The sequence below is a fragment of the Protopterus annectens genome, chromosome 13.part0, assembly GCF_019279795.1.
Source record: "Protopterus annectens isolate FY-2018-M chromosome 13.part0, PAN1.0, whole genome shotgun sequence".
Lineage (NCBI taxonomy): Eukaryota > Metazoa > Chordata > Ceratodontiformes > Protopteridae > Protopterus > Protopterus annectens.
This window is the reverse complement of record NC_056747.1, coordinates 897,176,656-897,191,080: the sequence shown is the minus strand read 5'-3', so window position 1 is coordinate 897,191,080 and position 14,425 is coordinate 897,176,656.

Below are 14,425 nucleotides of genomic sequence, written 5' to 3'. Positions count from 1 at the left end.
ATATTAATGGAAATTGAAAAGTATTTAATATTTCACGAAAGCAAAAACTAATTGTTTGTGAATTGATTTAATTTTTAGAGAATTTATTCATTACACCTAATGAAAAGAAAGGAAAAAGGAAAAATGAAAGGTTAGTTAAAATATATTTTAGTTAAAATATTGATATAAAATAGGAAAATAGGATATATTTTGTCAGTCTTTATTTTTATATTTAATAGTATTTAAAATTATAATCGAGATAATCAAATAATAAAGATTAAGTTGGGAAGAATAAGTCTCTCCCTATTTTTAATGAGATTAGCTTGATGTAAAAGAAATACTGATTTAGGAAACATAAGAAGTTAGCCAAAAGTTTTATTTATTTTTTTTTAAAAAAAGGATTTTGGAATCAGATGATCCACATTGAATTGATTGAACAATCTAGGAAATAGATATTTCATTTTATTTATGCTTGATTTGAGTGATAAAAGTGATAGATTTATTCCATTCCATCTATTCAAGTCAAAACCAATCAATTTTAGCTATTTATTTTTGAAATGTGGGAGAGGAGATATATGATTATATGAATACCTAAATATTTGAAATTTTGGACTATCCGGAAATTGAGGTCAGGAAACAAATATGACTTGTGCTCTGATTTCATTTCTAATTCCCAAAATGATTTAGCCAACTCTCAGTTGACTGTAAAGAGGAAATATTGCAAATCATGTAAAAAAAAAAAAAAAAAAAAATTAGATGTTTTTGTTATTTTGCACTGTTCTTACTATGTATACTTACTGTTTGGACATTTCTATTGTATTTTATCTTGTGCATTTGTAACCTTGATTGTACTGCCTTTGGAGCTTTTCTCCCCGGGCCTCCACTGAAAATGGGTACTTCGTGGCCAAGTGGACTTCCCCGGTAATCAGACTGAAACAAATAAATAAATAAACATGTAAAATCGTATTCTGCAGTTTAGGCCCTTTTAAAAAATGCCACCCAGCACAAGCAGACACTGACTAAACAGCTGATTAAGTTGGGGTGGTCTCCTTATAGCATGTGGCTTTTTACAACAGGCACAAATACCTTGACATGCCTTTCACAGCTCAAATTCTTAAAGTTACCATTTATGGCACACAGAAAGAATTGTGTAAGCTCCTTTCATGTCTACAGTTGGTATTTTTCAGGTATTTAATTTGATATGCTTAGCTAATCCTCTTTAAGACAATCAAGGTGCTTAGTTACTATTCCTTGAGATTTTTCTAGCTGCAATATTTGGCACACAGAAAACTTCCTTTTGCAAAGACAGACAAATGTATACCAGTCTAATAAGAAGAGTTCCCAACAGTTGTTTAATTTTACTATATTTCTCTATACAGTACTTTAACTGAAAATAACTTTTTTGTTGAACTGTGTACTACATATTTAAATATAACAGGACACAGATGCAACACTTAATGCATGATTTACATGTACACTTGGGTGAACATACACAACTGTGAACGCTTGGTATCAGGTACACTATATGGACCTTGGTGTGTAAACATGGGTGCCATCACAAGGGTATTTTATGACGAGGAATGTTCTAGGTATCTAGGAATAAAAAGGATAACAAACAGCACATCTTTCAGGCCCAATACCTTCACGTGGACCTAATATTAAATAGTACTCTGTCTAAATGACTCAGACCAGTGACAAGTGTATCAGCAATACATGTGCTCACAGTCACTTTCATGTATTTTCTGGGTGCTGCATATATGTTGTACTTTTATTATTGTTGAGTCAATAAAAGCACCGGTCTGTTCACTTTGCTTCCCAGCATTAGTGCAAATATATATATATATATATATATATATATATATATATATATATATGTGTATATACATACACACACATATAATATATATATTTTATATATACACACACATATATATATATATATATATATATATATATAGAGAGAGAGAGAGAGAGAGTATATTGCAAATATAACAGCATCACCCCAGACATATAAAATAAAAATATGCAATGTTTAAACTGAATGTAGTACTGTAAACAAATAATCTGACAACTAAAACAATCTCACCCTAAACATTTTATTATATAAATATAAAATAAAAATATGTAATATTTAAAATGAATGTAGTACTATAAACAAGTAATCTGACAAATATAAAAACTATTGGATTGCATAGACAATGCTTTTAAAAAAATGGGAAAGCAATAGGATCCATCTTAAAGTATTTTAGAAGTTCCTTCAGAACTGTGAGGAGGAGGATCCCACAGTAAGAATACTGTAACATGGGAATAGAAGGACATCTAAGAAGTTACTTGAAAATGTAATGTAATCTGAAACTTTAAGGAGTTTAATGAATTTGTTTACCTGGTAATATAGCCAATAACCTTTAGGTCTGACTTATTTATGTTAATTTGACCTGCATCTTTTGCTATTCAAAATAAAATCACCAGTGTGGTTCTGGTATTTTCGCAGAGGTGTTATTAATTAGGAACAATAATCTATGAAATGCATCCATTTCAATAATGAAATGATTGGCTAGAACAGTAAAATGAAACGTAGATAAACATGTTAAATCCTGCTCAAGTATATTAAAAAAATCTTGCTTTTTTCCCACTTTTCTGAGAGTTAAAAAAGTTCAGTTACAGGCTTGCTGTTCCTGAACTGTTTGAAAGTTTCTGTGAGGCCATTTTTGCTTGGGCTGAAGGAGGGTCTCTGTGTTCATCAGTGGCAGTGACTAACATTGAGCAGCTTCCCTGCCCCCCGGAGAGGTGGTTACTGACTTGAAACTGTAGTTTTATTGGCCACTAGGGGTCATTTCCATAACTCCTTCATTTGTCCTCAGAGGAGTGGTTTAAGGCAGTAACTTGTAGTTTATTGGCCATTTTGGGTCATTTCCTGTCTTTTCCAGCCCCTGCTATAAAGCGCTTGCATGTGCAAGCGCCGATAGCCGCGGATAGCGGAGTTGCTACGTTGCACACTAGGGCGGCGGTTAAGCACAGGTTTAAACTATTCGGCTACCTAAAGTCCACTCTTCAATTTTTCCTTAAAACTACCTTCCTCGAACTATACTACTGATCTAATCAGCTTATCCTATAATTAAAAGATCATCTCTACTTGACTCCAAGTAGACTATTCTCTTGTTAAGCGTAGCACTTGCTCCTACAGTACTTATTACCTTGATACGGCACTCTTTGTCATAGATAGTACCCCAAAGGCAACCCCCATTTCGGTCACCCGTCCCACGGAATCTTTTTAAAGTTTTTGTCTATTCCTTCTAGCATGTCGAGGGATCAGTTGCTAGTGTCCTCTCCTGCTCAGCTGGTTAACCTGGGAATATTGAGGCAATGTTACAATTGCCTCATGTACACAGACAACCCTCTCCTCCTCCCACAAAACACAAATACATGTGAGAGATGCAACTAGCCAAACTGGAGGCTGAGCTCTCAACATAGGACTGGCAAGACCAGTCAGGAGGAGAAGGTTACCACACACACTATAGACCCAGTCTCACATAGTACCATTACAACCTCAAATCATACACATAAACACACAAAGACATACTCGAGGCTCTGATCAAAAATCTACCAAAACAGCAGAGGCCACCAAAGCAGACACCCAAACAACTACCACCTCAGAACACAACACCTGCAACACATAGTCCTCACAGTCAGAGTGTCAAACAGTCACAGCCCTTAAGGCCAAACACAATGCCAGACACACTAGTCATTGGTGATTCCATAGTCAGACACACTGACGTCCCCCAGACTGAGTAAGGAGAAGGTCACAGTAAGCTGCCTGTCGAGAATCCGCCACATAACGCAAGCACTCAGGTCTCTCAACAGCAGGCACAAATATGACTCAGTCATTGTCCACGCTGGTGTAAACGACCTGAGCTTGGACTACATGAAAAGAGACATTGAGGAGCTCTCTGATTATGTAGCCCAGGCAGGTATGACCCTGACCTTGAGCAGTATCCTACCTTCACCAAGAATGATGCCACAATACAGAGATAAGATGATCAGCTTTAACAATTGGCTTAAACACTGGTGTCATTCAAAGGGGATCCAGTGTCTGTCTGCCTGGGATGACATGCTGGACAAGCCACGCTGAAGGACGGCTTGCACCTGTCACCCCTGGGATTCGGATATTGGCAAAGGCTCTTGCCACCCCCATAGTGCCTTTTTAGGCAAGGCTCAAATTCTAAACCTACCACCCTAGAACACAAAAAAAAAAAAACTAAGGGTAATGCTGCTCAATGCCAGAAGTCTAAATCTCAAATGAGGCCCTTCTCAGTATGGAGAACATCGATGTCTGTGCTGTGACAGAAACCTGGTTCAAGGCTCCTGAGAGCACCCCAGCTATCAGGTTTTACCTCATATCATGCCCGCCCCAAAATCCGGACAATACCAAGAAAGGAGGGGTATCCATATTCACATCAAGGACCCACACCTCAAGACTGGTTGCATCGGAGACCATCCAGGTGCAATAACCATAGGCAAGACTGCTCTGCAAATTGTAGCATGTTACAGGCCACTCACAAACTCAGGAACCTCACATGGCCTTCCTGAAAACACTAGAGGGATAAATGTATCACCAAACACCATCATACTAGGTGACTTCATTACCCTAATATAGACTGGGAACACTACTCAATAGCCCAAAAGTTCCTGGAATTCATAAACTCAAATGCCATGGAACAACTAGTCACCATCCCACAAGAGGAGATAACATACTTGATCTCATCATCACGAACATGGGAGCACAATGTTCAACACCGAGGTGTACCCTCACTGGTGAGATCAGACCACAAACTAATCTCGCTGGAGGTCCTCATCCCACCCCCACCTGAAATAAAAAGACCACAGTAAAGAACTTCTCAAAAGCTGACTTCACACTTCTAAAGACTAGTGTGGTCTCCTTTAAGGCCCCCGGAAAACAGTACTCAAGCCGCTGAATCACTTACAAATGCCTTCTACCAGCACCTGCAGGACTGCATGGATAAGGCAATCCCAAGCAAAACAAAGACTCTTTGTACCAAAGGCAAGCGTCCAGTCTGGTGGACCCCAGCCATAAACAAACTCTACAACAAAAGGAGGAAGCTACTACAAGATAGAGCAAAATCCTTAAAAGGTAAGACACCCTTGATCACTATAAGTAAAAACTAAGAGCTAAATCATCCAAAGCAAATTAGAAAATAGCTAAAGACTCAAAAGACAATCATAAGGCCTTCTTTAGCTATGTTAGAAACCTGGGAGGAAACTCCCAGATATGCTCAGAGCTAGTTCAAAATGATGTGAAGATTACTGATCCTTCAGACATTGCCAACATACTGGCTGACAGGTTCAGTGCAAACTTCTCCCTCCCCAAAAAGGAGAGATATCTATACCAAACGATTGCAGCCCCCAAACATCTCAGCGCCCAAGTGAGAACTGCTCTCTCCAAAGCAAAACACAGCATCCATGGGACCTGATGGTGTCCCGGCTGTGTGCTCCATGAACTCAATGAGAATTAAACCCACAGCTAGGACAGCTGTTTAATCAAAGTCTTACCTCTGACCAGGACTGCAACTGTGGTACTTCACAAAGCGGTGCCTCCACCGACCCTGGAAATTACCGCCCATTAGCTTGACAAGCCTTATCTGCAAAGCCATGGAGAGGATCATAATGGACCTCATAAATAAAGACATAGGGAATTTGCAGACTTTGGATCCAACAGTTTTTTGTCAAAGGCAGATCATGCCCTTTAAACTTGGTTGACTTTTGAAACAGTCACCAAAGCCATTGATGAGGGAAAGGCAGTCCATACAGCCTACCTCGATCTGGCTAAAGCCTTCGATACAATACCCCACTGGTATCATTGAAAAACTCATCAGCTTAAATGTCAACCCATACATCACAAGATGGGTTGCAAACTGGCTGAGTGACAGAACCCACAGGGTCAGAGTTGCTGGCGCCATGTCAGACTCAAAGCCTGTCACAAGTGGTGTCCCACGGCTCAGTCCTGGGCCCACTCTTGTTTGGCATCTACTTTAGTACAAGCAAACACAGGAGGGTTATGGCTGACACAAAGTTTGCAGATGACTGCAAACTGGCCATAGTAGAAAACACATCTGATACAGATATCCTTCAGAAGGGTCTCACAGAAGCGGATAACTGGTGCCAGAGCCACGCCTAAAATGCCAAAATGCATAGTCACACAACAAGGTTACCCCTAGCTACCAAATAGGTGGCAATCCACTGAGCACAGAAGAAGTTATCAGGGACCTGGGGACCCAGGTTGATAGTAGTCTGTCATTCGACACCCATGTAGCTAAAGTAGTTAGGAAGACCTTCTACATTGCCCATCTTATCATGAAGGATTCTCATCTAGATCAAGGGAGGTCATAGTCTCCCTTTACTCATCACTCATCAGACCAATGATTGAGTACAATGCCCCATTCGGAATGTATCTGACCCGACACTTGCAGCAGCTGGAGAGGCCACAAAAGTTCCTCACCAAAAGGATAAAGGGTCTCAAAATCTGTCCTATGCTGCCCGACTGAAAGAACTCCAGCTCTATTCAGTCGCTACCGCTTGCTCAGAGGTGACCTTTGCCTAACATACAAGGCCATGTCAAACCCAGATTTGATGAATATGCTTCACCTCAAAAAATCTAGATCCATCAGAGCCACAAGGGCGGGAGACTTAAACCTTGACACGGCTATTAATAGGACGTGCTGGAGGGATAGATTCATCACCCAAAGACTCCCTATGCTGTGGAACAAAATCCCGGTACATGTGAGGCAGAGCACCTCGCTGGCCTTGTTCAAGAGAAATCTTGACCAATGGATGGGAGATCACAGATATACCCCAGGGATAACCTCAGTGTCACTGCTTTCGACACAGCAAAATAATGGGTATAGTTCCCCATACTAAAGGGAAGCCACAAAACGATGGGCTAGGCTTGTAAATGCCCTCGGGCAGATAGCCTAGTATGAACCTATGAACCTATATAAATGATTTCCTATCTTATGTACAATGCAAACAGAGATACATTAGATTAGAGTAGGACATAGAAAAAGAAGGTATGTTTTACCATAACGTTCCATCTGTGTTGTTGATCTTCATTCATTCATTACTGATGGGGTTATCAGTTCTGTCCTCAGAACTGAGCCGGCCTTATACCAAGCTCGCTTCAGTCAAAACCTCTCGAGCCAAGACCCTACCCAGAATGGTCTGCTCCTGGTTACCGCAGATCGAGTTTGCAAGTTGATAGACAAAAGTAGAGTCTACCTCTGGTCATAACAGACCTACAATAAAGGAGTATATGAAATCAACCAGAAACCTCCCGAGGGGGATGGAGGGTGGGGAGTAATGAATGAAGATCAACAACACAGATGGAACGTTATGGCAAGACATAACTTCTTTATCTGATGTTGTTAATCTTCGTTCATTCCTTACTGATGGGACAGAGTCCCCAGCTACCTGTATCCCTGGGTGGCCCTCATGGAAGGACATTCCTGAGCACCATGGAGCCAAAAGAATCTCTGCCTCTGGGGGCCAAATCCAATTTGTAACGAAGACTAAAAGTATGAGGTTTGGCCCAAGTGGCAGCTGAGCAAATATCATTGAGGGAAGCCCTAGCATGGAAAGCTGCTGAAGTTGCCATAGACCTTGTAGAATGTGCTTTCACTCTGTGAGGCAAGGTGAGATTGTTCTTGTTGTAGATAAAGGAAATGAAATTTCTCAACCATGACACCAATGTAACTTTTAAGACAAGATGACCTAGTCTTGGTCCAGAAAGGCCAGAAATAGTTGGTCTGATTTACGGGTAGATTTTGTTCTGTCTAGATAAAATCGCATTTGCCTATGAACATGCAGGTATGCAGGCAATACTCTCCCTTGTTAGAATGATTAGGAAAAAATACTGGGAGGTCAATAGACTGGTTGCTAGACTGCTCTGACACCACTTTCAGTAAAAAGGAAGAATTAGTTCTTAGTGATACTCTGTCCTTATGGAAAATAAGGTAGGGACATTTGATGCATAAGGCTTGAAGTTCTGACATACGTCTGGCCGATGTGATTGCAACCAGAAACAAAGTTTTCCAAGAGAGGTACTTTAAATCGTATGAGGACACTGGTTCAAAGGGGGGAGCTGTTAGGGCTTGTGGAATCAAGGCCAACTCCCAAAGTTGCACTGGTTCTCTAAAGGGAGGTTTTAGGTGAAGAACACCCTTCAAGAAAGTCTTACAGTCTATGTGACATGAGTGAAGAATCCTGAAAACCAATGTGGAAATTTGAAATGGCAGCTAAATGGACACAAATAGTAGAGGCTGACACCCCAGATTGGAAAAGATGTGAGATGTAATCTAAGACTACTGAAACTGGGGCTGACAAGGGGTCTAATTGTTTATTTGCTGCCCATAATGAAAACCTTTTCCATTTACCGAGATAGATTAGTCTGATGGACAATTTATGAGATGCGATAAAAATATTGTGCACCGGGGACGAAAGGTTATCCTGCCTGATAATCATAGGAAGTGGAGAAACCAAGCTGTCAGCTTCAGGGTTGTTAGACTGGGGTGAGTCAGACCCTGTGGATGGGAGATCAACACTGGGGATGGATTGAGGATCCATGGTCGATCTAGCAGGTGAGGCCAGATGAAGGGGAAACAAACTTGTCGAGGCCAATATGGAGCAATGAGGATAACTTTGCTTTTCAACTGCCGTGCTTTCTTCAGAAATTGGGAGATGAGGGGAAGAGGAGGATAAGATAAAGTAGTAAATGAGGGCCAAGCATGGACTAGAGCGTCTCTCTGTGACTGTCCCCGGGGGTATCAGGGCAAAATAGTTGCTGCACTTGTAGTTGGTTGGGAGGTGACTAGGTCGCACAAGGCTGGCCCCAGCGGTTGAAAATTCTTGCTCCTATCACAGGGTTGAGGGACCACTCATAAGGTTGTAGAATGCACCTGCTCAACTTGTCCGCTATCACGTTGGAGCTCCCGGGAATGTGCATTGCAATTAGAAAGCGGTTGGAAGTTATCACCCATTGCCATATTCTCAAGGCCTCTCGGCATAACGAATAAGATCTGGTGCCCCCTTGTTTGTTGATGTACCAGACCACTGACATGTTGTCTGATTGGATCTCAATAATCCCTGGCGGAAGGATGGAATGGAATGCTTGCAATGCTAGTAGCACCACCCTCAGTTCCAGGACATTGATATGCAAAAGGGCCTCTGTCTCCAACCAGGTGCCTTGGACCGAGTTTCCTTGACATAGCCCCCCCACTCCATCAGGGAGGTGTCCGTGGTCACTGTGGCTTTCGGCTGATGGGAGCTGAAGGGGCAAGACCATTGCTGGGGGTTTTGAGACGTCCACCACAGCAAATCTTGCTTGCATCCTCTGAGTTACACTTATCTGAAAGGACAAAGGGTGTTGCAGAGTGTACCACCAAGCGAGGAGCAACCACTGGAGAAGTCTCATGTGGAATCTGGCCAAAGGAACAATGGTGATCGAGGCTGCCATTGACCCCAAGAGTTGTAGTATGGACTGAGCAGAAGATATGTGGTGACAGAGCAGCAGCTGAACCTGTTGTCTTATTCTTTCAAGTCTGTGATCCGGAAGAGATTCTGTGCAATTCCTCATGTCCAACAGTACCCAGCTGAATTCTAAAGACTCTGCTGGGGTCGTGTTGGACTTCTCCCAGTTTATAGTGATTCCCAGGCATTGTGTTGTGAGAAGAGTGTAGTCTAGGGCTTCTTCCAGTAAATGCTTGGTTGGGGCAGTGAGGAGCCAGCTGTCTAGGTATGGAAACACCTGGAATCCTTGAAGTCGCACATTAGCGATGACTACTGCCATGCATTTGGTGAACACTCTGGGGGCTGTAGAGAGACTGAAGGGTAGTGCTCGAAATTGGTAGTGACTGGATCCTGTGTGGAAGTGGAGGTATCTTCTTGCGTGCTTGTCCATTTTTATATGGTAATATGCATCTTGAAGATCTACAGAGCACATCCAATCATCTTCTTCCAGAAGAGGAAGGACAGACTGAACCGTGACCATCCAGAATTTCTCTGTTTTTACAAATTTGTTCAGTGTGCTGAGATCTAGAATCGGTCTCCAGTCCCCTTTCTTTTTTGGCACCAGAAAGAACCTTGATTAAAAACCAGATCCTATCTGGTCTGGGGGGACCATTTGGATGACTCTCTTTTGTAGCAGCTTTCGGATTTCATGCGCTGCTGTTTCCCTTTGACTGGGTGGAACGTCGGATAAGTCTCTGGATGAGGTTGGACAGAGATGGAAGGGGATACGATAGCATCTGGATATTATCAGTTGTACCCAAGAATCGGTGGTTATGTTTCGCCAGGCAGTAGGGTACAAGGAAAAATGAACCCCAACTGCTTCCAGAGGTGAGCAGTTGGGCAACGCTTCAGGAGTGCTGGTAGGGTTGCCCAGAGAAAGAATCTCTGGCACCCCGGTTTCACAGACCTCCTTTGCCCCGAAAGGGGTGTCTTCCATTGGAGTTTTCCCCGCTGCCTCTAGGGGAGAAATCGGCATGTGCATCATGGAAATAGCCCTGTGATTTTCTGTGCCACATCTTCCTGCTCCTCTGATTTCTGGAGTAGAATGATTGTGGAGTGGAGTGTCTGACACCAATGGCAGATAGGGTCTTGCCATCCTGTTTAGACCTTGTCAGCATATCTTTAACTTTAGGGCCAAACAAAGAAGTGGCCTCGATGGGGGCGTTCATAAAGGAAGCCTTAAAGGAGTTCGCAAAAAGTCCCATCCAGACATGTCGTCTTGTGACTATACCTGCTCCTGCAGCTCTAGCCTCTCCTTCCATTGCGTGTGAAATAAGACGCATGGAAGAATTGGATATGGATTCTAGGGTCACTATATGAGAAGCTACATTGTCACAGACCTCATCAGAAACAGCTCCTGCCAGGGTTTCACACAGCTGGTTGATAAGATCCCTCTGGAGCCTTGTAAAGTATGCCAAGTAGTTCAAGTACCTTACGGCGAAGGTCGATGAAGCAAACACATGCTTCACAAGTCTATTTCCCAGGACTCCTTGTTGGGCGGATGGACAGTCTGGCTTTCTTCTGCCAAGTCTTTCTTGGTTGCAGCCACCACCACCATGGCATCTACTGGACGACTTTTTGACCAATGGGGATGCTCAGCTGGGGGAGATAAAATCTTGTCAGGCCTCCGCGGTATAGCTTCCAGGGTGTCAAGAGCCTTCCATGCATGCTGGACAAGCTCATTGGCCAGCGGGGTATCCCAGGAGGTAGGGGGACGGGCAGGAAAGGCCTGCAGGAATACGGATTCCTGTGAGGAAGGACTGAAGGACTTCCAGTCACGCCTCTGTCTTAGGCTCTCGAGGATGTCATCAGAGGGTGACCGTGGGGACCCTTCCTCATCATCAAAGTCTGTATCTTCGGTCAAAGACTCCTCTGTGGAGTCCATGTGCTTCCTCTTGCATGAAACCTTGCGAGGTACTTTCTCAGTGGGGAGTTCTGGGGACGATTACAGATAGGGGGTCTCTTGAGGGGGAGAAACCTGAGGCCCTTGTGCCTGGTGGTTGTGGCTTGCAACAGTTGTGGCACAGATGGGGGAGAGGACTCCGACTTGGGGGGTTTGCCAGCAGAGGCAAGCACCCACTCCATGGCCTGGAAGGCCGGACCACTCAAAGAGGGATGGGAGCCCAGAACAGAGCACGACAACCTTGTAACAGGGGTCACACCCCACTCTGACGAGCCGACCCCCAGACCAGGAGTCTGAAGTGGGCTGAATAGCATGAAACCAAGAATGCCTCCCCTATGGCACAGCCACTAGCCTGAGAACAACCCGATGCCCGGTGCACAGAGGGCCACAAGGACAACTCCAGATCCAAAGTGAGGTCCACTACTGGGGTCAGAGGGAGGCTGCTGTTGGAGGAAGGAGCTTCGATTCCTGCATGGAAGTCAAAGGAGGAGTGTACATTGGAGTCCGTGGAGAAATACGTTCACCTGAAAGAGGGAACATAGCATTAGACGGTTGAGAGAGACCCCTGGCCACAAGCAACTGGTCGACAAGCCACAACACATCTTGTTCAGAGAGGCTCCTGGTCGACCTCATAGAGAAACCTGAAGGCGATTCTGGCCTTTCTAGAAAGGGCTATATTGGCTACCAACAAATGGATCCAAAGAAGGAGAGTACTTGGTCCTTGCTAGTTCGAGTGGTGTAGAGCCCGGAACCGAGGGTGTCTGCACTGATGCCGAAGGTGACTGCACCAAAAGTGCAGAAGGAGACTGTACCTGCAGAGACAGTGCCGGTAAAGGGTGCGACAAAACTGTCGGAGGTGTAAGTGTCTGCACTGGGAACTCCAGTGCTGATGACAATACAGAGGACATAGCTGGAGAAAGAATCAACTGGGGCGGTGCCGAACCTGGAGCCAAAAGGGTCATAGATGGCAGTGCTGGACTGGAAATTTTTACCTTTTTATGAGTTGACTCCCTGCGATCACCAGAGGGAGATGAAGTGAGCAACCTCAAGGAGGAAGAAAAAGAACGTCTGTTACAGGGTTTAGTAGGAGGGGGATGAGACCTCCGACCCAGAGATAGCCTCACAGAAAGGAGTTTTAAGGAGGCCGTTCAGGATTAACTTCTTTCATTGAGAGTCCTGGTCGAAAAATTTCTACAAATCCCATATGGGGGATCCAATGAAAGGGGGGAGACATTCAAGCAATAGACACATAAATAATGGCCATAAGAAAGCGGTACCTTACGGCTGCATTCCTTACACTGTTTGAAACCAACACTACGTATCTTGTCTGACATAATGATGTGGAGAAGAACGACAGTACCAAAGAGTAAAGAAAATCTACCCAGAAGGGTAAGAAGCGAGAAAGGAAGGATTACCAATGATGGCAATGAAGAATTACCTCAAAGGTAAGAAAAGGGTACAAAAGGGGAAGAAAACTAAAGGGAGAGATTCTTAAAGTTACGATAGGGTAGGAGCTATGGGGGAACTAAGAGGAGCGCCTAGGGCCATACAACCCGACCGAGTATAGAAACAGTAACTGAATGAAAACTTTTAAAGCACTACAACATATAAACTTTCAAAATAATTATTCACTTAGCTGACAGAGTTGCTTGACACAGCTGTACAGCAACGCGGCAAACGAGATCTGAGGTAACAGGGAGCAGAGCATTCTGGGCAAGATCTTGGCTTGAGAGTTTTTGGCTGAAGCGAGCTTGGTATAAGGCCGGCTCGGTTCCGAGGGCAGAACCAATAAGTAATCAGTAAGGAATGAATGAAGATTAACAACATCAGATATATTTAGTCCACCAGGGTTCGCAAATGTCTGACCTGTTGCTGAGGGGAAAAACAGTTAATTTGCCTGAATTGAGTTTATTGTTGGATACTGAGCTCATGTGCATTAAACATTTCTAGCAATTATTCAATATAAATATTTTTTCAAGAAAAAAGTGATATAATCACCAGATGAAGTAATTAAGTCTCAACATTAAACTTGAAAGCAGTAACACCAGACTGATATATGATGAAACAGAACGGAGGTTTGACAACAAACATCCAGACAGGAAGAAGGGACATCCATAAATAATGCTGGTGACTCTTTCAATCATAGGAGATAACTGACACTTTAAAAATAACTAAATCAATGATGCCATAAGATGCTTTGTGGCAATGTTAATGTAAGACAGAGTCTATATTAGATAAACGAAAGTTTATCTTACTGAACGCTGACATTATTGAAAATCCCAGAACTCGAAACTGCAATTGTGTGGGGCTGTGCCCCCCAACGCTAAATATATATTCAAACTCCGAGATCGCACTACAGTGAGGAAAGGGCAAATATTCCCATCTTCACTGTACTGTGATCTCACAATTCTGGTTTTGGGTTCCGGGATTTTCGCTCATGTTAGCGTTCGGTAAGATAAACTTTCATTTATCTAATATAGACCCTGTAAGACATTGGAAAGTTGATGACTTTTAGAAGTTTAGGAAAAAGGTATATGAAAGTTTTGGACATATCCAAGCTGAAAGCAGCTTTTGTGTGTGTATCCTTGATTACTGAGATAAACCAAACTGGACAAGTCTTAAGCTACTTCATGCATGTTCATTCCTTGAAATAAAAAAATACACAATTTAATCATAACAGTTACAACAAAGCATTCAAATAGTTTCTTATGGCACAACTGTAATGCAGTCTGCACTGTCTGTGAAATTGCGTCTAACAATATAAAACATACACTTTGGAATTACTATACAGTAATTTGGATATGGAATAAAATGGTTAAAACACGTTTGAATCTAAACATTTATGACTGAAAACCATTTAGGAGAATGTGTGTTTTAAAGATTAAACATGATGACATTTGAGTTTACTGCTTTATTAATTTGGTTGTCATGATCTCCCTGGTTAATTATATTGTCAAAAATTGGACA